The sequence below is a fragment of the Callithrix jacchus genome, chromosome 15, assembly GCF_049354715.1.
Source record: "Callithrix jacchus isolate 240 chromosome 15, calJac240_pri, whole genome shotgun sequence".
In the NCBI taxonomy this organism is placed as follows: domain Eukaryota; kingdom Metazoa; phylum Chordata; class Mammalia; order Primates; family Cebidae; genus Callithrix; species Callithrix jacchus.
In genome coordinates, this window is record NC_133516.1 from 101,603,687 (window position 1) to 101,621,796 (window position 18,110).

The 18,110-nt window shown below is 38.9% G+C and overlaps 1 protein-coding gene across 6 annotated transcripts in view; it reads right to left on the minus strand.

Annotated features, from left to right (window-relative positions):
• The window catches only part of LOC144579619 (uncharacterized), a 634,762-nt gene that overhangs the window by 173,446 nt on the left and 443,206 nt on the right, over positions 1 to 18,110 (minus strand). For 2 of the 6 annotated variants that reach the window (XR_013527740.1, XR_013527734.1), the window contains one exon: positions 1,541 to 7,303. The exons of the other annotated variants lie outside the window; for them this stretch is intronic. The gene's annotated coding sequence lies outside the window, so the exon portion shown is untranslated. Of the gene's footprint in view, positions 1 to 1,540; positions 7,304 to 18,110 lie in introns of those variants that run through there. 6 annotated transcript variants of the gene reach the window in all.

An 18,110-nucleotide genomic window follows, 5' to 3' on the forward strand; every position in this document is an offset into this window, starting at 1 on the left:
AGGCTGTGCCCCTGAGGATTACAGAGTCCCACTGAAGAGACAATAGGTCATACAAATATGGGATTAAATGCCCAAGCAATAAACCTCTAGGAATTTTACATTTTACAATATCAGTTTAGTATGAAGTAGTCAGAAAATGGTCCCAGAAGAGATGAAATTTAATGTAGGCCCTGAAGAAAGAGTTGATGTTTTTAATAGTTAAAAACTAAAGGGAAGAGCTAATACTAATGTGTGCATTCCATCTTTACTCCCTATATAGTAAAGTAAATTTTAATTGCTCACCCGGTAGGTAATTTGAGGTCAATGTAGCAGTTTAGTGATGTCATGAATCACTAATCTTCTTTTTCATTGCATTCTCCATCATTATCTGGATGTTAAGGATATTTCCCAAAGAAGAAAGCAACAGCAGCTTCAAACATATTCAAATACAGTTACAATAAATACCAGGGAAATAATAGTTTTGTCCCACTGGCTTAAAAAAAGTATACTAGAGAGAAAAATAGTTTCCATAACCAACTTAATAGAAGTCTTCCCACATGTCGTTGGACAAGAGGGATTGCATGCAAAAGGGAGACATTTCTAATCATTTGTTGAGGACAATCAGAGTGCCATGAATGACTTACATAGGACGTGTTTCATCCCCTTGGTGGGATATCTGGTGCTTGGAAATTTTTTTAAGAAGGACAGTTTATCAGTATAAGGACAAAAAGAAAAATGACTTTTGAGGGGGGGCCACTAACAGCCACACTTCCTATTCCTCATTCTTTATACATAACATTTTCTTCTATTCACCTACTCTGAGATCCCAAAGAAGAGCTCATTCTCGGTGTCTTATATGCCTGCTCCCCACGAGCTGAGATGTCTCCTCCGAGAGATTCAGAGCTCTTGCCTCTTGATCTAGGACCCAGTGGCATAATTAGCTACCACTTCTCAAAGAGCCTTCAGGTACATGATGTCACATGGAAGTGGCCTAAAAGATGGAACACATAGGTGAAGAAGGAAAATCCTGTGCTGAGACATGTGATGAACTCATGAACAAGAGCGCATGGCAGCTATAGACTCAAATTCAGATCTTTGCTAAGAGGAATGATGATTAAATACTCCACAGCGTTGGAAGGATTGTCAGTTGGCACAAGCTAAAGATTAACAAAATGGGACTTAGGTATGTAAACTCCTTTTGCTTATAACAAATTTCCACCCACTACCATATTTGATTGTGTACATCACAAAGTATTAGTTTATCTGTTTTTTTTGCAAGTTGCATGGTATGAGGCCGGGTGCGGTGGCTCACGCCGGTAATCCCAGCAGTTTGGGAGGCCGAGGCGGGTGGATCATGAGGTCAAGAGATCGAGACCATCCTGGTCAACATGGTGAAACCGCGTCTCTACTAAAAATACAAAAATTTGCTGGGCATGGTGGCACGTGCCTGTAATCCCAGCTACTCAGGAGGCTGAGGCAGGAGAATTGCCTGAACCCAGGAGGCGGAGGTTGCAGTGAGCCAAGATCGCGCCATTGCACTCCAGCCTGGGTAACGAGCGAAACTCCATCTCAAAAGAAAAAAAATCCCATACCTCTCTGTTTTATCTTAGTGGTATGCCACCTTAACGGCAAGTCCATCTATTCACAGCATTAAGTGTTTAGAAGGTATATTGGTGAATCAAGAAAAGTTATTCCTCTGATCCTCTATTTTGACGTTGTTTTATCACAGTAAAAGATGAGAATACTTCAAATTGCGATGTTAAACAGCTGTTGCCATGAACATGTGCTACAGGAAGGACCAGATCTGTTGAGTCGGGTAGGGAACATGGATGGGAGAGATTTGCAGGCAGCAGGCAAGTTTAATAGAGAGAAGCAGAAAAATAGAAATGGGAAATCTCAATCTTTCTACAGAGAAGAATGAACTAAAAGTGGTTAGGAAGACAGGTTTAAGAAATTAAACACAGAAGATAAAAAGTCTAGGGATTTGCAGAAACTGAATAAATTCAGCCAGCCACCACTAGTAGAGAAAAACTCTAGTGACTTGTAACTTTTAAATTTTATATTTTTCTCATTCATTTCCATATAATCAACACCTAAATCGATGGCCCATTGTTTGTGTCTGAATTGTTCCACAGGCTAAGGAAAGGGGTGGTGGTGCTAAGCTTTGGTGTCTACAGTGTGAAAAGGGCTGGGAGACTCAAGTGTTAGAGAGAGTTCAGCTCCAGCGTTTGGGGCAAAATGGAGTCGTTTCATTTCTTGCCCTTCTCCTTTGAAGTGTGTGTTCTGTTCTCACAATGTTTGTCATCGTGAACTCAGTGCTGTTGTGTTGGCCTCTCCTATTCATCAAGGGCATCTTATTTGATCAGGACCCTCATCTCCGGAGTACAATGTTTTGTTTGACTGGGATAAATGAGAACCACCCACCACTAGTAGAGAAAACAGATATTCTACAGCAGAGCAAAACATAAATCAGGTCCCTGGAAACCAAGAAACATTATTTTTTTTCTAGTACTTTGCAGAGACTTAAGTTTTGACCCAGAATCACTCATTTCTGAAGACTTGGGCAAGCTGCATATGCCAGGGGTGGCCCTGGAGATGGGCTGAGATAGGATTCAGAAGTCTGGAGCTCTCCCAACTACCTTAAGAGGCACAGTTCTGAGGGACAGAGGTGAATGTTGCCGCCCTTATGTGTGGCAAACGGTGGAGGTGATGCAAGCTCACCCTCCCGAGGCCAGGTATTTTATATGTGGATGTGATGATGAGGGCTGCAGGCACAAGTGTGGTTTTTCTTGCTTCTGATAAGATATTTAACAGTGAGCAAGAACAAACAAATACTATGTTTCAGAAAAAAGCACAGAAACCACCTTTAGGTAGTGATTAAAAAAAAAAAGAGAGAGAGACAAACTGAACTATTTCAGGCCTCTTGTTTCTGCCCATAAAGTGAGCACCTGTTGTTTGTTTGAATTCGTCAAACACTTTAAACTCATCGATGTTTTTATAAAACTTAGGATAATATTTAATAGTGCATTTTAGAGTGAGAGTAAATTCCAATGAGTAGAATACTTGTTTATGGCTTTGAGCTACACAGAGTGCATTTGCTTTTTTGAAATATTGTGTCTAGCACCTAAGATGAGAATATTTCATATTGCTATGTTAAAAAGCTGTTGCCACAAACTTGGTCTAAATTCAGACTCATCATCCATGAACGCACAAGGATGGATGGAATCAATTTTAAATCAGTGAGCCGAGTTGCAGGAATGTGAACTAAGTATAAGCTGTCATGCTAGAAAGTTGACTCAGGAAAACCAGGTCCTTAGGAAACACGCTGTGTGTGCGATGGATCTTCTGGTGAATAAATGAGCTACTGCTGCTGAATCTGCCTCTACAACACGCTTAACATAAAGAGAAGCAACTGGTGATCTCATGAAGAAAAGCAGCTACTGTCAGAAAAGCTGAGACACCCTGAAAAGTCAGTGTCCTCAGGTCTGTGTCATGACACGTCGCAAATAGAAAAATATTATGCTAATAAAAGGAGCTGGTGGATTAAGCAATTGCTTTTGCAGAGAAGTTTACACTGATTATCCTTAAAACATTCCTGTTAAGTTAGTACTATTAGGAGCCTCAGTTTACAAGGAGTTAACTTATATTTGGTGTTTAGATCACACCGCTGTTTAGCAATAAAGCTGAAATTTGAATTCAAGTACATCTCATTTCAGGGCCTACCACTCTCAACCTCTATGCTAGGTTAAATATCTAAACATATCTTGGCTTTGATAATAATATTATGAAATTCATAATATTGATAAATTTGATAATATTAAATGATAATATAATGATTGATAATAAATGAATTACTATTGTACTTTAGGGTTATAACCAGGTGGTGGGAGAATAGGAGCTCAGCTCCCTCCCCAGGCTCACCAAAGATGTAACTGGGTGTATCCAGGTTTTCGGGCTCACTTACCCCAGGAATGGGTAAAGGGCCCTGGTGGATCGCTGAGCTTAATATTCAAGTCAATATTGGGCTCAAAGAATTTAGCAGAAAGCGAGTTATTACGCAGAGAGAGAACGAGAAAGAGAGAGAGCTCCCAAGCTCCCGTGGGAACGGAATCCAAAGGGTATATCCGCACAGGTAGACAGAGAGGGAGAGACAGCTCCCACACTGCTGTGGGAGGGATCCCAGAGAGGGAAATCTGCAGAGGTAAGGGGGCAGGGGGTTTTAACCCCCTAGTTATTCCGGCCCCATTCATGTTCTCCTCTAATGAGACAGCTCTTTCAAACTTCCTCTGGAGTGACTGATCTTAACTGTGATCCTGGCTTGGTTGCTTGGGCCCAAGGCAGAGCCTCTCTTCCAGGGCTTTTGGAGGGCTTTCTGAACAAAAGAAGCTCACGTGGAGTTTCTACCTAGCCCCCGTGTGCGGGAAAGTTAGACAAAGAACTTAACGTTTGAAACCCCTCTTGTCCCCGGATGAGGGCGTGGATGGAGGTATGGCGCTGGGAAATTTCTGCCTTTGAAATACAGGCAGCTTTCCCGAACACAGTCCCTCGGAGTGTTCTGTTGTGTTGTTTTACACATCACTTGCACTTACCCACGTGTGATTCCTGGAAGGTGGGCTAAGAGGTTAATTGACTGCAGTCATTTAGTCAGTGTTTACAAAAGCAGGCTTCTAAGCCATCTCGACTGTATGTCCATGGGTTCCTATATTTTGCTCTTCAGTGGGCCTAACCTTGTAACTCAGAATATTATTTAAAAGAATGTTCTATTTCTCCCTTTTTATTATTATAATACACAGTATCTCACACTTTTTGACTTAATTAAACATACACATTTTTTTAAATCTACATATTAATTTTGCTAGGGCTGTCATAACCAAGTATCACAAATTGGGTGGCTTAAATAACAAAATATATTTTCTCAGGATCGTGGAGGCTAAAAGTCTGAGAGCGAGGAGTCAGCAGGGTTAGTTTCTCTCTGAGACCTTTCTTGGCTTGTAGATGGCCAGTTTTTTCATCTTCTACCTGTCTTCTCATTGTCTTCTCCCGCTACATGTCTATGTCCAAATCGCTTTTTAGAAGGAAGCCACTCAGATGTTTAGACTCACTCTAATGGCCTCATTTTAACTTGACCCACCTCTTTAAAGAACGTATCTCCAACTACAGTCATATTCGGAGGTACTGGAGGCTAAGGATGCAACATATGAATTTTGAGGGGACACAGTTTAGCCCATTACAGTCTGGAGGATTCAAACTGCTTGCTGACATTTAGAGTTTCAGAATCAAAAACCTCTACTTTACCCTTTCTAACCAAAACAAGTAAAACATTTTCAAGTTAAGTGGTGTAAAGACAATACTGACTTTCAAATGGAATGTCAAATTTCTCAAGGGCCATGAAAATGTCACCGAAATTCTTTTTCCCCCAGACCCCACCTCCAATTTTGATTAGATTAAAACTCACCTTTTACTGACTATTCCCATCAGAGCTACTTGAGGGAATTATGTAATGATCTGTTATTACATCTAAAACAGTTATTATTTCTGCTAGTTAATAATTCATTTAAACTATGCAGACAAAATACTAACGTCTTCAGGAACCAGCAGCAAATTACTAAATCAGGCCTGATTCTACCATAGTATTTGAAAGACTACAATGGCATTTGTCAACAAATGGTAAAAATGAGGGTAATTTGGTTCTATGTCAGTGACAAAGTCATGACACTTTTCAGGACGGCGGAGCAAAATCAGTACTTCTGTGTGATTCAAGGTGGAGTGGAGGGAGGACTAAGGAAGGAGCAGAACAGGAGGATTATCGAGTGTCAAAGGTCTTGGAGTCTGATACCCAAAATAAATTCACAGGGTGCCTATTCTGTTCTAAGCACCATCTGAAGCCCTAAATATACAACAGTTCCCATGAAAGAAATGATTTCTGGCCTCATGGAACTCAGTATCTTACAGGGAAGATACACAATCCCCAATAGGGGGAACTCATTTGAAGAATTTCATATGGTTACGTTACATTATCAGATTTTTAACAATTCCTAAGAATCAGATCTCCCAATTTTAACTTAGTTGAATTTTTAAATTTAATTCAAATTTGTTTATTTTTTTCCTTGGATAGAGAAGTGAAAATGCACCTTAAGCTTCTTGTAGCATTTCTGGATGTTAGAAAGCGGAACCAAAAATCATCTTTCCCCATTCTTGTGATACCGAAGGAGAAGTGGCAGTTGTGACACTAAGTGTTTCCATTCTACAACCCCGGCTCCTTCCAGGCTATGTTAATTTGGCATTCCAGGGCTAGCAATAAAGCCCTGGGTGCTTTGCTTACAAACCAAGGCAAAATAATTTACAGAATATTTTCCTGTAAAAGCAGAAACTTCAAAAGGTTTTAAACTTTTCCAAATACTACTGACTTTTAAGAACTCTTTGGTAACTGCCTTCAAAAGTAGTTTAAAATAATAATAGAATTCAGGATAATTATTTTTTGGATAAATATTATTTCAGTGGTTCTCAAAATGTGGTTTCCAGACTGCATCAGTATCACCTGTAAACTTGTTAGAAAACCACGTTTTCCAGTCCCACCCCAAACTAAGTCGTCAGAAACTCTAGGGTAGACACAGCAGTTTGGGTCTTAATGGGCCCTCCATGGTATTCTGAGGCTGTTAATCTGGGGAAATCACACTTTAGGAATCACTGTTTTATTTTGTCCAAATTAATATTAATCACTTTGATCATTTCATCTTATCACTAGCCATCTTTAGGTGACTAAGTAGCTTCCTGAAAGCCACCCTGAGAAAATAAATCATTCTTCCCAGTGAGGTCATCTAAGAAAGTATGCTGCACGATATGAAGGTAATTGTAAGAACAACAAAAAAGCAGAAGCAGCACAATGGGGTTATTTGGAAAGAGAAAATGATTCTTTGAATAAATATTACACTCATTAGTCTTAACATTGCAATGGAAAAGCTGTGGCTTTATAAGTCAAATTTAGTATATTTTATTTCTTGACTTATTTTCTGCCAACTTTTTTCCACAGTCTGTGTGCAAAACAAGTTATCAAGTTGGAGAATTCTTAACTACAGGAATTTTATTTTACACTTCATTATTTATCTTAAGAACATTTCCAGGCCAGGTGCAGTGGTTCACACTTGTAATCCCAGCACTTTGGGACACCGAGGCAGGCAGATCACTTGTGGTCAGGAATTCATTAGTCGGATGTGGTGGTGGGTGCCTGTAATCCCAGCTACTTGGGCTGGTGGAGGCAGGAGAATCGCTTGAACCCAGGAGGCGGAGGTTGCAGTGAGCTGAGTTTTCACAACTTCACTCCAGCCTGGGTGACAGAGAAAGACTCTGTCTCATAAAACAAAACAAAACATTTTTATCTCTATTACTTTATTATAAACCATGGCACACATTTACCGACATAACAACCCTGCACATCGTGCACATGTATCCTGAACTTAAAATAAAATCTAATAAAAAGAACCCACCAAAAATAATTGATAATTAGAGAAACCAGTAAGCACAAATTCCCAGGTACTTCACCAAGTGTAGCATTTTTGCATTCCTCAGCACATGTAACCTTCAATGGGAAGCTATACAATTCTGCATGGCTATAGCTTGAAGAAGTATGCTTTTCCTATAGGCTTTAACAGAAAAACTCTATTAAAATTATTTTTTACTAGTAAAGATTTTCATAATAATTTGGTATTTGCAAAACAGTTACCTTTTTAAACGAATGAATGACTGTTTCTGGAAATGTATTTTTAAGCGTGTTCTTTCAGACTCACGAATTCAGGATGAAGAAAGGAAGACACTTGTGGTCTCACTAACTGAGTGAATGTGTGGGAATACTGCATCATCCAAGGGGTTCCTGTTTTAGTGCAAGTGGCTAGAATTTTAAATAGCTCGAAAGCTCTCTTTCTATTGATTTATATTCAGACAAAAAGTCCTACTCTATAAATCAGGAAAGAACAAGCATGTCGACTGGTGATACAGCTATGTTAGCTGCTACGCCAGCAGTTTCCATACTCAGATTAATGCACAAAGAGATTCTCTCTTGACATCTGTTTATGTCCCACAAGCAAGACAAACAAAGGCAATCTACTAACCAGCATAAATTACACACACATTTCTTGTCTCTTATTACCAAATGGGTTATTGCCCACTCTCAAAAAATGTTAAACATTTTTCTTTCACTGAACAAAAGTCTGGACACACTCAATATAAACATCTCTTGAAATGAAGAACTGTTGTATATTTATTATACATTCTTTGAACGCTATTACTACTATTTATTAAATACTCACTGGCATCTAAGTGTCAAGGAAATAATTTCCTGTGAACTCTCACTGACTCTGTTAAATTCTAGTAGATGTTAGAGAGAATATGCTACTGTCTTGGAGGAATAACACGCAAGATGCAGAGATTTAATTGTTAAGAAAGATTCAGACCACTGTGCTCCTCACGTCAATGAAGTGTTTTCTCATTAGGAAATTAGAAGTGTAGTCTTCCCTCATGTCAGACATGCCTGCATTGCTGGTGGAATCCAAAATAGCTGCTCTACTTCCTCGCATTCTACCAATTAAAAAAAAAATTAAGTAGCCATTGAGAGTAGATTGACAGCTACAAAACAATTTGGGAAAAGTTTGCTGTCAGGCAAGCCTGAAACCAATTTCTGAAACAGTACATGGCTCCTTCCTATCTTAGGAAAATACAGAAATCCATAATTATTTTGCAGGGAACTATGTAATCAGTTGGAATGACCTGGCTTTTTGGGCATGTCTACCCCCACTTAAACACAGATAAAGTATCTAAATTGAGGAAATATTTGACTACAATAAGATGACTAGGAGGAATTTGGCCACTTTTACATGTAGCCTAGCAAGGAAATCAATTGTGTTACATTGACTCTCAAACTTCAGCCAGGTAGTATTGGCGACCTAAGTCTTTATGTTAAGAAAAGTCTGAAATGCATCATGTCAGCAGGAATAAAGGCCTTTTAGATTAGGGATGGCTGCCATAGATGAGAGAGGGGGAGGGTAGCCCTTGAGCCAGGAGTTATTATTCTTTATGGAAGAAGAGGGATACAGCCGACTGTCACTGAGATGTTTAATCAATATCGCAAACTCATCCTGTCGCTAAGTGAACTTCTCCCTGTCCCTACCACTCACTCGCTCTCACTCTACCTGCAGTCTTCTTTACACCAGGTGAAGACTTTCATCCTTCTAGCTGCTCAGTGCAAGCAGCTTGGAGGCATTTCTAATTTCTCTTTCAACTCTTTCATCCAGTCTCTCAGGATATTCATTTCGATAAACTTTCAAAGTAAATTCAAAGTTCACTATTACCATTATGGTAGTAGTTAGTATCTCTTTTAGAAAGCCTAGATTCTCTACCCATCCCAACATACACATGCACACACATTAACAAAAACGGACATCAGATTACATCATACACCTGTTTTTCCGAAGGTAGCCTTTGTGCTGGCTGCTGCCTGTGTTTGGAGGGCCTGTCCCTCTGCTCCAGATGTCTACAAGGCATACTCCCTCTGCTGCTACAACTCTGACCAAATTTCACCTTCTCAGGGAGATCTTTTCTGACCCCATTTCAATTCTTCCTGGCATTCTCAATCTTCCTTAATCTACTTTTCATACTATTTCTATATTGGCATGCCATATAATTTACTTAGTAATGTTTTTGTCTCTATTTCTTCCACTAGAATGCTCTCTTCTGAGTGCAAGTGACTGAGGGCTCTTGTGCTTAGTAAAGCATCCCAAGTGCCTGGATCAATGACTGGCATATGTCACTGATTTCAATAAATGTCCATAAAATTTTAATAAATACATTTAGTTATCATGTCACTATGGAAGATAGTATTCAATTATCATTATTGGGAATTTGATCTTCCATGTAAAATTAAATAAAGAATGCAGTCTGGAACCAAGTGTCTGAAATTATAGTTTTTCTCTACTTAAGATAATTATGCCAAATGTACTCGCCTATAATAACTGTATTATTATAGCATGAATTACAGTATACTCATATGCTGCATATGATTATTCCGTATTATAATATAGTATTATACTATATAATACTGTGCTGATCACACTATATTACAAATCTTAAAAGAAAATGTGGAACACACATGCAAACATAAAAACAGAAATCTAAGTTTTCATGATCATTCTTTTTTAGTTGCTTCCCACATCTAGTTCATAAAACCACTCATGGAGAGATGAAACCTCAATAGGCCCATATAGGATGACCTACATAGGTACTTCAAATAGTAAAAAAAAAAAGAAACTGAAGAAAGAGATTACTTTAAACCCTTAAGTTTCTACAGCTGTTTAAGATGAGTTTTTAGACTCATTGGAAGTTTATTAAGTGAGTCAATTTTCTATTTTGTATAATGCTTTCTTCAAAACTTTGATTGTGGCATATGCTTTTAATCCACAGTATAATGATATAGTTATTAAATTAAGTGAGTGCATTTGGCAGAATTATCTTCAGTAGAGAAAATTGTAATTTCAGTCTCTTGGTCCCAGACTGCATCCTTTATCCAATTTTATGTTAATGATCAGATTCCCCTTTGCTGTAAGCTAAAGTTCTTGATTTATCCATTTTGTAGCTTTAGAAGACTTGCCAGGACACTATAGGAAAGAGCCACTAAAAAGGAAAGAATATCATTTAAGAGTAGCTGAATTGTGTTGTATTAGATGATTACGATTTTTTTTAGTATCCACCCTGAAACGTTCTCTCTAAAGCTACCTTATTTTCATGAAATGTGCCATCCAGTGACATGATTAGGCATAACGAGCACAGAGCTACAGGGAGGCCTTCATAACACACTGGAAAAGTTGTAGCGAGACCGCATATTCTCACTCATAGGTGGGTGATGAAAAATGAGAACACATGGACACAGAAAGGGGAGTACTAAACACTGGGGTCTATTGGGGGGAAAAGGGGAGGGCCAGTGGGAGGGGGAGGTGGGGAGGGATAGCCTGGGGAGAAATGCCAAATGTGGGTGAAGGGGAGAAGAAAAGCAAAGCACACTGCCATGTGTGTACCTACGCAACTGTCTTGCATGCTCTGCTCATGTACCCCAAAACCTAAAATCCAATAAAAATTTTAAAAAAAAAAAGTGGAAGAAAGGAAATAATGACAAGAACAGAAATTAATGAAATAAAAAAAAATACAACAAATCAAAAAAAAATTATAAAAAAAAAAAAAACCCCAGCCCGGGCGTCACTCTAAATCAAGGCACACATTTTGAAGGAAAGCCACTTGACAGCAGAAAAAGAGCAGGTGCACGTTCCCATGCCTTTAGCAATCTCCCCCTTGTGGCCAGAGTGTGAATAAGCACATGGGCTGTGGTTTGGGACATGACTTTGCTTGGAGTTCAATGGCGGTGCCTCAACTAAATTGATCATGAGTTCCTCTGAGTAAAGTGAACCTGGTGCCTGTAAAACTTAATTTACTTAATTAGCAAATGTTAATCACAGCTTTTATCAATATTGTGTGCCCATTCCACAACTGACTAGAACAACTTTGAAGAGAATAGGATCTGGATGCGTGCTCCTCCCAGAGCCAGCAGACCTGTAAAACGAAGAGAGCGCCTATTTCCAGAAGGCTGTAAGAATTAAATGCGAAGTACCTAGAACAATGTTGTAAGTGTAAATGCTTAATAAACACTCACTATTCATCTTTACGGCCAATTTGTGGAAAAGAACTTTTATTCAGAAAAACCTCTGGACTAGAGCCTCTAATCAAAAGAACAGAAGTGTCAGACAAACTAAACTTCATCACACAACCACGTACATTACAGACAAACCAAGTTCTCATCTAGAAACAAAAGTGTATTTGTTTTTGGGGTAAAAGCCATGAAATTTTCCTATAAATGAAACTTTAATTGGATCAAGTAAAGATGCTGGATGGAACTCAGAAGATTAGGCAAAGTCTGTAATATCAGCTGGTGCCATCAAAAAGTTATGCATCAGGTCACAGGAAAGGATCCTGCTCTTTTCTATCATTTAAATTTATTAAGCACCAAAAAGAGTCATAAATAAAGATTCAGGGCCATTCAGCAATTTTATTTGTTTTATTTTAAGATTATACTAATTATACTGATTTAAATACAAGTCAAGTCTGTTGCATTGTTTGAGGAACTAATAAAAATCCATCTGGACTCTGGGCACGACAACCAAACTGAAGATACATATCAGCGTTGGAAGGAACACCTAGATACCAGAAGATGAGTATCTTTCAACTCCTGTTATATCAAATCATTCACATTTCTGTAGCCTTTTCATAATTTCTTAGAGCGTTAGAAGTGCTTACTAGTTGAGAATAATACATGTGATAGAACGAAATGATCCAAATGTGCATGTCTCATTTTACAGACAATGGCCCCGCTATGTTCAATTTGCCAAGCTCTGTGCTAAGGGGACGTTGGTAACACAGGGATGAATAGCATATGATTCCTACCTCCAAGGAGATGAGAGAGACATGCAGAAAAAGAAGAACAATTAAAATAGCAAGTGGCAAATGCAACTGAAGAATATGTGCAGGGAGCACAGGCCGTAAAAACGCTGACTCTGAGGGAGAGACATGGGACAGAAGAATGACGGTTTCTGAGAAGAACGAGAGCAGTTTATAAAGACAGAGAAAAAGGGGCTTTGCAGGAAACTGTCCAGTAGCAGGAAACCGTCAGCTACATTGGGAAGTCTTCAGGCATTTCCGTTTGGCTGACACACAGGTTGATGCTTCTGCCACTGTCACACTTTGGACTTATACATAAATACAATGAAAATTGTTTTGATTCTTAGTTCTGGCATTTCCCAGCACACCAGGTCATTAAGTCCTGTTACTTTATATCCAAAGAGTCTGGATAACTTTCCGCTAAAACAGAACATACAGACACTACTACACATAAAAATGGACCCCAAAACAGAATTACTGCATAATATTTCCTCCAAGTTCTTTTATGCAGTTTAAATTTTGTACAGTCATTTGTCCAATTCCTTCTGGTAAATACTGTGCGATTTTGATAAATGTTTTTGAGCTTATTTTGCCTAGCTTTCATTCTACACCTACATTGAATTCTATTTAATCCATTGAATACTGAATGAGTAAAGTGGTTATAGGTAAATGTATATTGTATTCTGAATGGGAAAAAATAGATTGCTCTGTGTTTTGTTTTTCTCTATTGGTTAAAATGGAGTATTTTCCAAACTCCATTTTTATAGGAAGGAAGGAAGGAAGGAAGGAAGGAAGGAAGGAAGGAAGGAAGGAAGGGAGGGAGGGAGGGAGGGAGGGAGGGAGGGAGGGAGGGAGGGAGGGAGGGAGGAAAGAAGGAAGGAAGAAAGGAAGGAAGGAAGGAAGGGAGGGAGGGAGATGGGGAGAAGGGAAGAAGGGAGGGAGGAAGAAAGGGAGGAAGGAAGGAAGGGAGGGAGGGAGGAAGGAAAGAAAGGAGGAAGAAAGGAAGGGAGGGAGGAAGGGGTGGGAGGAAGGGAGGGAGGAAGGAAGGAAGGAAGAAAGGCAGGTAGGAAGGAAGGAAGATGGAAAGAAGGCAGGAAGGAAGGGAGGGAGGGAGGGAGGAAGGAAAGAAAGGAGGCAGAAAGGAAGGGAGGGAGGAAGGGGGTAGGAGGAAGGGAGGGAGGAAGGAAGGAAGGAAGAAAGGCAGGTAGGAAGAAAGGAAGATGGAAAGAAGGCAGGAAGGAAGGGAGGGAGGGAAGAAGCAAGGAAGGAAGGAAGGGAGGAAGGGGGGTGGGGAGAAGGGAGGAACGAAGGGAGGAAGAAAGGAAGGAAGGAAGAAAGGCAGGTAGGAAGGAAGGAAAGAAGGGAGGGAGGGAGGAGGGGAGAGAGGAAGAAATGAAGGAAGGAAGAAAGGAAGGAAGGGAAGGAGGGAGGGAGGAAGAAAGAAAGGAAGGAAGGGAGGTGGGAGGGAGGAAGGAAAGAGGGAGGGAGGGAGAGAAGGAAAGGAGGGAGAGAGGGAGAAAGGGATGAAAGATAGGCTTAGGTGAGGAGGTGTGGGCCTCACAAATTGTTATTTTACAAGAAAACCTCTGAAATATGAGAACCAAAACAATAGCCCTTTAAATACCTCAAATGTAAGGGACAGAGCAGAACTGTCCCACTAATATCATAATATGATTTGGTCCTGGAGTACTGAGCATGGAGTAAACATAGTATATATTTTTGTACCTCAACAAGGCTTTCCATCTTTGGAAGAGTAAGACACGATACTCTGAGTAAAGTATTGGCGGCCTCAAGGATATTAGAAGCTGCAGAGACAGAAGGTAATAAATATTGTTAAAATGCCTCACAGTCATCAGGTAAAAAACCAAGCTGGAGATGGAAAATATGGAGAAGGATTTATAAGAATATAGGAGACACACCCTGAGTTTTCCCAGGTTGTATGGGAAAAATCCAGAGACTGGGTCAAAACCATTACTCATAAAAGGAAACAACTGATGAAATTCAAATTATTATTGTTAATTTAATGCCATTTATACTCATATGCAGGCAAGGCCTAAGGAATTCAAGCCATATATTTTTTACAGCAACAAGAAAGATGGAAGCAGTAACGAAAATGTGTTCCAGGGCTATTGTATGAGAGAAACTCAAGAACTTCAGATACATTTGATCCTTAGAAGAATAGCCTGAGGTGGGTATCATCACTATAATTCCACTGTGAAAAATGAAATATAACTTAGGTGCTTTGTCTCTGATCGTACATACAGTAAATAACACAGCTAGGCTGGAACTAGGATCATCTAAACTCAGAGTCTTTGCTTCTTCTCATAAGATGCAGAGGCTCAGCTGTTACTTAGCTTATAGTTTAAAGTGGAGTCCTAAGGAATGAGACCACCAGACCTAAAAACCATAATGGGCAAGAACATTCTCATTCTTGAGACCTCAACATTAAAGTTTCCAGTTTAGCGAGTAAAAGTACAAATGCTAGTTAAATCTGAATTTCAGATAGGCAACGAATACTTTTTGGTATTGATATATCCCAAACATTTTATGCTGTTTTCTTTGTGATATATCCGAAATTCAAATTTAACTGGGTTTTCTCTGTTTTATCTGGTCAATTATATTCAGTACATTTACTTCCTGTATCAATTTATTTAAAATATGTAAAAATTGACAAAAATGTTCAGTGTTGACACTGTAAATCAAATGGGTATTTCTTCAAAGCGTTAGATAATAGTTATGGTTTCCATGCTGTTTTGACAGAAGCAGCCAGCAAATAAACCCAGAATTTTCTGTGATTGTTGAGTATAGCTACAAAACAGATCAAATTCTGGAAAAAGGCCTTCAGAGAAGTTTTAGTCATCCTGTGTCTCTCATTGTAAGCTATTCCAGGGAATCTCTAGCATATGATTCACTCTGAAAACAAAAACAAGAGAAATAACTGGTGTTTACTGAGACTAGTGTTTGCCAGCTCATACCTAGCTACCATTTCATTTTACTCCACACTGAAACCCTCTTCCTCCTAACATGGGTGGACAAAAGATGAGATCATCGTATTTAACAGGCACTATAGCAACAGGAAAACTTGGTGCCTTTAGAATATAAAAGTACTTAGTTTGACATAAAACTACGAACGGGGGTTCATGTTAGCTTCCTAGAATATAAGAATGTCTGATGTACTCAAAGTGCTGAACTAGATTTCATGCACTCAGCCTCTTTGTTTTGCTGAAGATTCTTGAGTGTGAACAGACTTAAAGAAGTGTCGTGCCATTGTGGAAGCACAGCAACCTCTGCCATGACTGTAATTCTCAGGGTATGTTACTGTACCAGTAAGTGGCATTCTCATCCTGGTCTTTTCCCCAAATTTTTGTTTGAATCAAATGTAAGTTCTGTGACCCCTCTATACAAGTAGAATAGAGGTTGAGAGCCTATGGTTTGGAGCCAGACTGCATGGTATCGTCTCCTGACTGGGCCAATGCATGCACACATATACATATATATATGTATATGTGTATATATGTGTATGTGTATATATACATACATGTATATATATGCACAAATGTATATGTATATATGTATATGTTTATATATGTATATGTGTATGTGTATATATACATACATGTATATATATGCACAAATGTATATGTATATATGTATATGTTTATATATGTATGTGTATGTGTATATATACATACATGTATATATATGCACAAATGTATATCTGTATATGTATATATGTATATGTATATATATGTTTATGTGTATATATGTATATGTGTATATATGTATATATGTGTGTATATATGTATAAATATGTATATGTGCATATATATACACACACACACACACATATATAATCACAGCATATCATTTTGGTTTTACTTCACTAGGATTATTAGGAGGAATAAAAGCACTTAGAAGAGTGCCAGATATACAGTAAGTTCTCCGTACATGTGATTTATTTTGTTCCTTTAGCAAAACTAGTCCTACTGCATATGATATTTTTTAAAGATAAACTTCAATAATTAGCCTTGTGACTGGCAGCAACATAGAAAACATTCTGGATCTCAATTAATTTCCTTAATGGTAAGATGAAGAAATCTCACAAATGGCCCTTAAACAGTGAATGGCAAAATAATCTATGATAATAAATTACAATTGCTACCAATCATTGTAATAAAAAATCTTTGGAGGATGTCTGAGTCGTGAAGAAAACTCACAGTCATATTGGGAAACTGGGTTATAGATAATAAGGTGAAATGATCCCACTCACTGAGGATGTTTCTATCCAAGTCCTCTAGCATTCTAGCATTTAATCATTCAGTGTATTGTCATTTTTGAGAGCTCAGATAGATGTAGAAAGCATTATATAGTAAAATCTCTAAAACTGTAAAGTGAGGAACCAAAGAATCCAAGAGGCATAGTGCTTTGTTCAGGTTCAGTCTGCAAACTGGTGGCTCTGACAGCATCACGCAGGATGGCCCCCAAGGGTCCCCACCTCCTGGTAATCGTGTCCTGGTAGAAGACTTTCCTGTTGCATATGGGCTGGACTTAGTGATTTGCTTCTAATAAATGTAATCAGTGAAAGCACTCGTATGATTTTTTCTCTCTATCCCTTTGTTGGAAGCTAGCTGCCAAGTCAAGAAGAGGCCCAAATGGCAAGGAAATGTAGTCTCCTGCTGATAGCCATGGGAGGGAGTTTCAAAAGAGACCTCATATCCCCAGTCAAGTGTTCAGATGAGTGGTGCCCCAGAGAACACGTTTATTACAAGTTCCTGAGAGACTCGGAATCATCCAGCTGTGCCGCCCCCAGATTCCTGGCCTTCAGAAACTATGTGAGATAAAAAGTTTTAGTTGTTTAAAATGTTCATGTTAGGGTAAATTTGTAACAGAGTAATAATATGGAGGCAGACCTGTTAGCAGAGCATCATGTTCTTGCGAAGCAGATAGAAATTTCTCGAGTAAAGGATGGAATCAGTATTGTTTGTTTTCAGGTTTTAACAACACACTTGAACAATGATATAAAGAAAGTTAAAGTTATTAGTTAAAATAGTTCAGTAATTAGTTCAAAGTGGAAATGATCGTTTTTAATGGCCCCATTATTCGATCACAGGGATGGAAAGCACTGATGGCACCCCTCATCTACCCACCGCCTTGGCCACAGTTACCATTTCTGGCTATTTACCGAGTCTCCACCTAATCAGGGCAGATCTCAAATTCACCACTCCTGTTGGGATGGATAAACACTTCTTACAAATCCTGCGGGTGACAACAACTTTGCCAACAACATTCACAGGTAGATTGGATCCTTTATATTGTGACAACAAAACCTCAAACTGAGGACTTAAAGTAGATTCTACTTTTTAGACACAAAGCTATTTACCTCGCAATCTCTTCAAGTAGATCAGTGTTTTCATCCTGCCTTGACACCGTGAGGAAGCATACTAAACAGTCCCTCCTTGGTTATTAAAAATACCAGGCTTAGACAAGCATAGAAATGAAGGTAATGGTGTGTCCATGCCAAGTTCAAGAGATAATACGTCACCATTGGTGAACAGGTGGAGAAAACCTCCTGTGAGTTGATTTTCATGAGCTTTCAAAAACTTCAAGCCACAATTAAAGCTGGCATGGCTTCTGAGATGGAGAAAAGAGAGTCAATACAA